The sequence below is a fragment of the Pygoscelis adeliae genome, unplaced genomic scaffold (genome assembly GCF_000699105.1).
Source record: "Pygoscelis adeliae isolate BGI_AS28 unplaced genomic scaffold, ASM69910v1 Scaffold80, whole genome shotgun sequence".
Lineage (NCBI taxonomy): Eukaryota > Metazoa > Chordata > Aves > Sphenisciformes > Spheniscidae > Pygoscelis > Pygoscelis adeliae.
This window is the reverse complement of record NW_008823958.1, coordinates 504,506-515,102: the sequence shown is the minus strand read 5'-3', so window position 1 is coordinate 515,102 and position 10,597 is coordinate 504,506.

The window sequence follows — 10,597 nt, the reverse complement described above, 5'->3', positions numbered from 1 at the left end:
TAAGAGAGGCGCCCGCCCCGTGAATGGGCTTGCCCCACCCACCGCTACCTATGGCAGCGGTGATGCATTGAGAGCGGCCCCTCCGCTGACATTTCAAATCCCAAACTCACAACTTCTAAATGCAACAGGATCAAGTCATAGCTTCAGGGATACATTAAAACAGTAAACATACACGAGAAATCTCAGGAGCTGACAGTAACTATATTCCAAGGAAGTTGTAAGAAACGTGTTTTTTTTTTTTTTTCCCCCAAGCTCAGCTGTATGAGGTGATTTTATTTTCAGATAAAATAGCAACTACAAGCAGTTTTATATTTATAAATCATGCAAATCCCACAGTATTTGAGAGTCAGGGAGAAAAAAGGGAGAGAAATCAAGTTGTTATTTGAGAGAGAAAAAGTCTTTTCCTTTTCGAATATGATTATGCTTTCACCCAGCTTGTAATATGAGGGGGTTTTTAGTGCAAAATTTTACTCCTGAGGGTGTCTTTTGCAAAATTGGACCAAAGGACACTTTGGCGCTAGGGCCTATTTTTTTTTCAGTAATACCTCAAACAAATGCAGGTCAGTGGGAGCAAGTCCATGAAGATGGGAAGCTGACTGCACGTTTTTCAGTATTTTATTTTAAAAGTTTTCCATTCTAAAAGGTATCCGATAACTACACATTTTGGCAGTCAGGACAAATACTCAAGAATAAAATTACATCATGTAAGCCTTGAGGGGAAGAGACTAAGGGTCTGTAAGAGCTGCTACTTGCAGTACATTTAAACAGGCCGCGGAGGTATGATACGTTCTAATTTTGTGCAATTAGCAGATTACTTTGGTTTGGTTCACCAGAGTTTTGTTTCCTAAAAGCACTGTAATTTAATGATGGCAAAGCAGTAGATGACAAATACTCATTCCTCTTTCTAAAGGTTATTGAAAACCTTGAAGAAAGAAACGAATTTTCTAGCATCCTGAATGTGACAGCATTTTATGACCTCATGTGTGGCTCTTTTTCCAAACTTCGTCTTTTGAATTCTGGCTTCAAATTCTTCCTGAAAGAGGACATAAATAAAGCTGAATGGCTAATGGACTAAAAACACTTATGATCAGGTTTTCATAACGAACATTATTAATGGCTTCCTTTGCACACGCACTGACATATAGTGCAATACTCATTTCTAAAGTAAGATTTAGAGCCCTATTTGCAATAAAAAGCTAACAGATGCAAATAAAAAATGAGAGATTCCATTACATAGCTACACGTAATGGATTTCCATTAAGGATAAACAGAAACATTTTCTTCTAAAGGCAGAAAGAGCTTCCACAGAGCTTCATTAGAAACTCACACATGTATCTGGGAACCACATTCATCTTCTCAGACAGACTTGGGTATGCTTCTTTTATTGCTATCAACAGTACTAAAAACCTTGGGTCTGCTTTTTAGCAGTAATGCACACACACAGCCTACTTTGACTCTTCCTAGAATTGTGAATCTTCATGCCTGAAAAATCAGGTTCAGAGATTAACGATTATCTAAATAGAACTAAAACAAAATCCCAAACCCAAAAGACCCAAACAAACAAAACACAACAAAAAATGAGCGTATATCCCTCTGCCAGGCTTCTAATCTTTCCCCATTTTTCTCCTTTTTTCTTAAGGGGCAGTAATGAGATTTAAACCTAGAAATGAAGACACGTCACCTGAAAAACGACAGTCTATACAAAATAGAGCAGCCTGCCTATTGATTGATATAGATCAGCATAAACCCTCTACTCTGGCTCTTCACAAATCCCAAGCTAGCTAAATGTTTTTGTCCAAATATTGACAGCCAAGTTGTTTTTCCTGCTGCCACCATGGTACCCCCCCAGCAGCCACATTCCTGCGGAGCAAACGAAGAGCCTGCCAGCATGGGGAGGCTCACTCAGGCGGGAGGCTGAACACCCTCACGAGCCTGATTTACTCAATAGGACTCACTCTCAAAACAAAACCAAGAACAACTATGGAACTAACTGCTTTTGGAATCAAAAGTAAAGCTTATTTCTCTGACTTTGCGTTCTTTCAATAATTTCCTTAGATCCCTTCCAAACATCCAAATTCACTGCAACAAAAGAAAACAACACTAAATCAAGCAATGCAGCTCTCCTATAGATTCAGATGAAGGCCTATAACGTTATTCTTTTCTCAAATACTTAGAAAATAACGTGGCGGTGAGGTTCAAATGAAACCTTAGGCAAATGACCAAAAGACCACACACCTCTGAAGCTGAAGGTTTTATATAGGGGTCAAGTGTCCTCACCATATCAGTGAGCTTTTTGCGGTGGCTGCTGCCCAGAGACACTTGCATTGCTGGGCTAGTTGGTTGTCTCCAAAGAGGGCGACAGTAGCAAAGGCTATCCCATAGAAGATGGACCCGAGAAAAGCAAAGGAGTCCCAAGCACAGTTTGCTCTGAAATGTGACAAATAGCTACACAGGTTCAGCCAAGCCCCTTGCTTCAGTCAGTAACTTCATTTTCAGGAAAATTGCTCAGTGGATTCAGGGAGTTCAATTGCAATAATCATTTCTGTTGGGGCTGGAGAAGAAAAAAAAAAGCGATTCAAGTTTAGTTAATGCTAGCATTCAGATGAAAGCTGAAAGCATAATTTTACCATAACAGGATTGTCCATTAATAATTTCATTGTCAAGGTAAATGAATCACTAGAGGTTTATAGGCAAGAAAATAATCATGAGGAGTTATGGTTTTGCACAGGGAATAAAAACATAGTATGAAGCTCTGTGTTCCCTGAACATAGTGGGAGATCTGCTACTGATTTCAGGGGAACGAGGAATTTATCCACTTGTCTTTTATTAAAGATGAAAGCCTCCTAAAACAGTTTGAAAAATAATCCCAGTATTACCTGGGAGGGTGTCTGTTGCAAGACCACGGAGAGAAGAAAACTTGATGAAGACAGACTGGATGATGAATATCTCCAGCACCCATCTTAACAGTATATGCATCTTGCTTGATAGAGCTACCTCTTCCTTCCCCTTTACTTCTCCATCCCTAATCATACATTACACACTTCTCACTAGAGAGTTTAGGTCCCTCTAAATATGTTCCAGTCATGTTAAGACTCTTGATAGATCTCACCTTGTTTAAATGAGTTTTAACTACGGTTGTTACCCAAGTTCTCATTCAGCTGAAGGAGAATTAGCTGGATTCACTGATTTGTAGATGATCTCCACTGTGAGGAGGAGGGAGTGGAGGAGGAGGAATTGATTTTTAGAAATAAATTACTTTGCAGCAATACATCTGAATGCAAAGTTTAGTTTCCTATGTTTAAAGTGTTCTTGTGACCTTACTACTAGCAAAGTTCAGGTTCTTAAAAACCTACTATTACTTGAAAATCTGAGAGTATGATAGAAGACCAGTTGTAAACCAATTCCTATTGCACTTCAGCTGTCAGGAGAAAAAAATTAAAACTTAATCATTTTACAGAAGATTTGCTGATATGAGAATCATGGTTTCTCATCAGCACTCAGGTGTGAGTAGCACATCCCAGTTACAGCTCACGTGCCCACAACCTCGTGTATTCAGGCTTCATCAAGGTAATCACACGCATGCTTAGTAAGCTCATTTCAAGATCACAAGTACTCATGGGGAGGTTTCATGTGCCGAGAGTTCACAGGTATGTAACATCTTGCTGAATAAGGATTTAGAAACTTTTTGAAGTCAGATTTTTTTTTTTAACTGATTGGAGTAGGGTAACTTATGCAATCAGGTGCTATTGAAGGTAGGGGTATCAAATTCTGGTGTTAAATGAAGCGTAAAAATTGATGCAGTTGCTGATCTTGTGCAAACAAGTTTGAATGTAAAGGTCAAGTCCAGCTAAAAAACAGAATTTCCCTGTCTTATAGTTAAATAAAATATATTATGAAAATTTTAAGCTAGTTTAGTATGAAATCTTTCTTTAGCTCTTACACCATCGTACAAGGGTATTATCTCATCCTCCTCAATTATCTCAATACAGTTTTTGCTTTGTAGCTACAATATCGTTTTTGGCTAACCGTTCTGCATCTCTATTTTATAATGACTTTTATGGCCGATGTGAAATCACTGCAGTGAAGCTTCATCTGGTTTTGTGAAGACTGTTACAATCATTAACAAAGTAGATTCAGGAAGATTTTACAATTTGAGAAAATAATTAGGCATAATTTAAAAAGATTCAGGTAACAGATAAACCTTTTAAATAAAAATGCATATCAACTTCCCTGAGACTATTCTGTAGTAAGAAATGACTCATCTTTTAATTAAATCACCTTAGAGAATTATCTTTCTCTGCAGTTTGTTGCTTTATAACTGGTGAGACATTTCCGTTGTCAGAACTTACAGGAACTGTCCCTGCACAACCCTCAGTGCGTACAAGCCAAGTTGCTATTCTGGCATTTTCGTGACAATTGGTGGCTTTTATTATGATTTGGGTATTAAACGTTTGGATTATCTTCTACTACAGACAGACTCAAGCCACAGTCTCTTCTGTGATTTCCAGAGAGCGGGAGACAACTTTCTAAGCTTACCTAAGCTTTTCTGCTTTTTCACATTTGCAAGTTTGTTTTTCTTCTTTTTTCTAACCATTACTGAGAATTCTTTAAAATTATCCGATGTGATGAATATGGCTGACAATAATTTAAATTAAAAAAGAAACCTCCGAATCCTTAAAGATTTGCACAAAATTGTCATTGACTGTTTTGTTCTCCAACCTGTCTTCCTTGACAAGTCCTTGAACGTTTAAAATCTATTCAGGACATAAACCCCACATTTTTTGGGACAAGTTCTTTTTCTCATTTGTTCATTGTAACTCCAGCTAACTCCTGTGATTCAGCTATTGATAAAAAGGAGAAAATCTGACATGAATTCCTAAAATTCCAGTTACTAGTTCATGTTTTGAACTTGATTATGTTAGGTAATATATCACTACCATAATTCATTCCTATGAAATGTAGGAATAAGAATGATTATTGAGCCTGAATGAATGAATGAATGGAATCAGTGAAGAAGAAACGGAGAGGAATCTAAGATTTAGCTACCAGGTACATTAAGCCCTTTTATCTCTCATTTTCTCATATTGATGTGGGAGAAAATAATAATTACTCCTTAACATGACATATATACTTACATATCTCTTAAACCAGGAAGCTGTATTTCATATGGCACCGTGGTATTGGTTGAAAGTTAATATATAATAATCAATAACTACATGCAGAATAAATTGTGTCAAATAATACGGATCGTTGCAAACTCAAGCACTTAAAGTTAGGAAAACACAGATTTAAGATTACCCAGCATTACTCCCTGCATACGCAATGGGCAAGGTTTCACCATTTCTTTTTAGCATAATTTTTCAGTCCATGACTCTGAGCCTCAGAACCAAACCCCTTTTTTTATGTACATGAGAGTTGTTGTTCTTGGCTTTTCTACGGTTTTCATTGCTTAGGTAGCTAACAGTTGCGCAAGCATTCAGTTAAGTCCGAAACCATGCATTTATGTTCACAAATACAGGCATAAAGGTTTGAAAATGTTGTATTTACCCCTCTATGTCTCCCTCCTAAAAACAGTAAGATTTACTTCACTGGTGGTTGTGAGGCTCAGCGGCCAAATGAATACTGACGGGAAGAAATAGGAAGTTTCCACTTGACCTTGCTGGGAGCTGGACTAGAACTTTCATGAGGCAAAACATTTGCAGAGGACCAGGTAGTATTTTATTATGATTTATTAAATGTCAGTTTATATGAGTTTTATTGAATACGAGATTAGAGCAGTAGTTATTATATGACAGCACAGTATTCTGTGATTTACTCATGAACTGCTGTTCTTTCTTCATCTGCACATACCCTGCAGAGTCAGGGGGAAAACAAGGCATCAGCTAAACCGAAGAAATGGAAATGAGAATAAACATGTTTATTATTATTAAACATATTATTATCTTGGGGCACTGGAGAGCTTTATCATGCTCCTCTTCTATCTGGTGTTATTGATCTCTTTTAGTGCGGGAATCAGGCTGCGAATATGACCTACAAAAGCCACAAAGATTTTGAACTTTATTATACCGCCTTGGGATTCAGCCTTCACTGGAACCGAAAGGGAAATTGTTCGGGGGATATGTGTGAGTCAAGGCAATTTGTTCACAAAGTGAAGAGGAAGAGGGCAGTAGCAGCCATAGGGGAAAGCCGGAAAAGAAAACACAGCCGGACAGATCAGAAACATCGAGCTGTTCTGTTGGGATATTAAGGACTCCATATTTGGGAAGCTGACAATAATGCCACAGAAATGTATGAGGGATGCTACAGTGCTCAATTCTCACGGATGCCAATAATAATTTCTAGCACAGAACAAGGGGTTATATTAGAAATTATCAAAATTATATTATTTTTTCATTTCTATTCTATCGAAATTTAAGCATAAAGATCTTGATCCGAAGGCCACCGGAGGCAGCAGGTCTCTGCATTTAGTTCCACGCCTATCCAATTAAATCAAAGCTAGGTTCCTGTCTTTAAGGCGCTCGGTGGCCTGTGCCAAGGATATCTGAGAGCTGCCCTCTGGGATGAAGATCACAGGTGATAACTACAGCATGACTGAACTTTTTAGAGTAAGGGTAATTCTGTCTGCATAGGCAAGAGTACCTTTGCACAGAACGAGACAAGTCTGTGGAGCGCTTTCCCACAAGAACTAAGGATAATACAAGGCTTTACTACCTCGTTTAAGCACAAGGTAGTAGTAGCACAAGCACTATGTTTCTCTGACCTTGCTTTCTTTTACATAAACCCACTGCACATTTGGGGGTGCAAACTTCCTTCCTAGAGACAAACTGACAAGAGGCACACGGCAGATGTCAGTCCCGTTTCTTAGCACATTGCCAGGATCTATGTGTTCATTGTACATCTAGAGCAGACCAGGACAGGAAGGAGCTCTACCACTCCAAAGGGAAACCAAAGGGACGTTTTGTCTTCATTTTGCTGCTGCTATTTTTGTAATGAGGAATATACAGTAACCACTTCATCTGGGCTGTATCCCAGTATTGTTGCTATTTAAAATTTAAGCCAAAAAAAGATTTAACACATTAAAAATCTTAGAAAAAAATGTTAGGATTGCAAACCCCTGTGCCATCCTTTTTACAGCTTTTTTTCAGACATTGGCTCTGCTGCATTCACAGAGTAAAGTTTCATGTGCTGTCTCTTTAGCCAGGGTTTTACTACAGACCTGTACACGCAGAATGCCAGCTTGTGCCTCTGCTGCTCTTCAGACGCTGCTGACAATGATAAACTGGGAGGTAACTGCTGCTTTGTCCGGATTGGAAAGATTTTGTAGGCTGGTTATATCTCCAGCGTTCCTCAGACTACAATTTCAATAGAGAAAAACATTCAGGCCAGAGCGATGGGAGACAACGATGGTCATTTGAAATGAGGTTTGGCAACAAATTTGCTGACGAATGCTTCGGGATAATGCTGGTGGAGAGAAGTATGCTATCAGAGATGTGACTTGTTAATTCAGTCTGAGGAAAAAAGGTTCAGACCCGTCATTTATTGGAAACCATTACAGGACTTAATCTGAAGATTTTGACATTCTTCCAAGACCAATGTGCTACCAAGAGTAAGACACGTTCAATAAGGTCTGTGTACTAGGAAATAAGGACCGCAATTTCCGTACTGGAAGAGCTTTTTGCCTGTGCGATTTAATAGTCTCCTAGCAGTGTCCCGTCCAACGCAACGTGATTCAGAGATAAATCATGCCAAGCAAATGGTAAGTGTCTTTATCATTGCATAGCAGATTTGACCAAATGGTTAGTGCTTATTATTGGCAGACACCCTAGGATTTGAGCCCTACAGCGTAAAACATAAGGAATTATGTCTCCTGTAATGCTTGGGCCTCTTCATTAAACATCATGGGGATGTTTACGGTTTCCTTCTTACTCTGCAGATCATAGCAGAGGCCCAAATTTTTCAGCACAGGATTTCTCTTTGCTTGTAGCAATGCATTAGACTGAAATTCTTTCCATATAGCTCTGCTCTGCAGGATTGCTTATGATAGAAACAATAAGTCCAATACCGTTTGTCCTTGGCTGGCACTTAACCAAGACGTACATATTTAGCCTTTTTCATCTTTCCTTGTGAAACAGTTTCCCCAGCCATGTAATAATTTCTGTCACTCTTTTCTGACCTCTCTCCAACTTCTAATTTTTCCACCTGATACTGAGGTAGCAAAAGGAATTTGCCATCTTGGTTGCCACCCACATCATTAGGAAAAAAGCATGGAATGACAGAAGTACAAAGATACAGGTCACACTGCAGGGTAGCGACAACAAATGAAATATTTATTTACAAAAATACAGGGTGTAGAAATTAAATAGCATTTTAAATATTTTAAAAGCTGCAAAATACTGAAGAATACTCTACATGTAACATTTTTCTCCTGCAGTCATTTTTTTCTGAGGCACCGTCATATGATAATTGAGCTTTAAGAAACAACAAAGTCATCTTAAAATCAAATCACCACTCTGAGATCATTAATATCTAGGTATAGCATTGCCTTGCACCTCATTTACAGTATAAGCCACCATTCCTTATTTTAATACAAGGTTATGCATACAGACTCTGTAGGGTGTCAGTGAAGGTGCAGAGGAGTGTGGGATTTCATCCATATGATCACACTTAATAATTATGACCTAAGACAGCAAGCGTTTTGGGCAAATCTTCTCAAATACATTACTAGCTATACTCATATCTATAGACTTACTTTTCAATGTCCAAGGTTATTTGTACTGTGGCTTTAGGGCTCTAAGGAATCCTGGAGCTTCTGCCTACCAGCATATTTAATTGTTACAATAACAGTAGTTCTTGATAACGAACTTTTGTCTGCTTAGCTTGGAGTGCTTTTAAGTAAGAAGTTGCCTGAGAAGATTTGCTTCTTTTACAGTTTTGGTGTTCTAGCTGGTGCTTTTTTCAAGATGTACTTCTTCCAGATGCATCAAACTGAGTAATTGGATGACCAGTAGTGTTACGGTCTGGCCTTAAAATCTGTGTGTCAATTTACTGGTTATGAAGTGACAGAAACTTAGTGTTACTAAGATAAGAAATTCTTTAACCTAAGGTAAGAGGGATTTTTTTTTTTTTTCTACACATGGTGGACAGTCTGCTCTTCTGAACACCCAGTGCTAAAAACAAATACTACCATTAAGAGGAAGGGATTTCAGTCTCTCAACTGAACAGAAGTTGGCAAAAATTTCTAGCATCCTAAACTCTTAATGTGAAAAATTTGTAAAAGAATGTAAAGGACAGTCAGTGATCTAGGACTTAAATTATTCATGCTAAGCATTAGATCAGTGTAGTTTGGGGGATACAGTAATTATCATGTGGAGGTTAACACCCCAGTGTGTCCCAGAGGAGACCTGTGGTAGAACATGTCATTTCGGACACGCAGATAAAAAGCAGAATTGTTTACAAAGGGTCCATGACCTACCCACCTATCTGGGGCCCGTGTGCCTTTTAGTGTCCAAGGAGGTCTGAGCTCATCCCTTCTACAGATATTGGCTAGTGCAGAGTAACCTTAAAGATTGAGAGCACCCTCCCATGAATGTCCTCAGATGTCTCTAGTGTAGAAAGAATGTATTCAATATAGTATGTGGCATCAGTGTGAAAATGGTAAATGTTTAAGAGGACGTAGTAAATGGTCACTTGTCCTTTTTTGTTTAAATTTGACTGAGTGAAAAGCCAACAAAAGATAATTTCAGTTTTTCACTCCTCCCCATGTTAAAAACTGTCCTCCTTTCGGGCCTTGAAGCAATGTTTGAAAGCGTGGCTAAGTTTTCTTAGGGATATCAGCACTGTGAAGGTAAGACTTCAAATTCTTCTTCCCACCACGCAATCTACAGGAAATATAACATGAATTTATTTTCATCGTTGCCACATTCTGTGTGACTCCCAAAGCCGGAAGAGAATAACCAGCCTGGGCTTTGCTGGGTTTGAGCTTTCACAGGGCCACTCCCCACGCTTTGGCCGAGATAGCCTTTCTCAACATACGGAAACGTGAGGCCACGTACCAGTGTCCGGGTGGTGGTGACCCCAAGATGGTGTCTCTGAAGGCCGTCACAGCCCATGGAGGAGAGCCCCTCAGGGTCTCGCTGGGCTTTGCCCGCTGCTGGAATCATAGAATCATTAAGGTTGGAAAAGACCTCTAAGATCATCGAGTCCAACCGTCAACCCAACACCACCATGCCCACTAAACCATGTCCCTAAGCGCCTCTTCTACACGTCTTTTAAATACCTCCAGGGATGGGGACTCAACCACTTCCCTGGGCAGCCTGTTCCAATGTTTAACCACTCTTTCAGTAAAGAAGTTTTTCCTCACGTCCAATCTAAACCCCCCCTGGTGCAAGGAAGGAGCAGGGGAGCTTCCTCCCTGGAAAGAGCAGCAGCCCAGCGCCTGAGACCCACGGGCCTCCCCCGGCCTGAGGGAGCGGAGAAGCCCGGGAAGACCGCGCTGCTTTACTTAGTTCTGCCGCCCGCCTGCCCGGAACCTTTAGAGCCGGAACGCAGATTCGCAGAGCGAGAGCCGAGCCGGAAGGCGATACCGGGTGGACGCTGG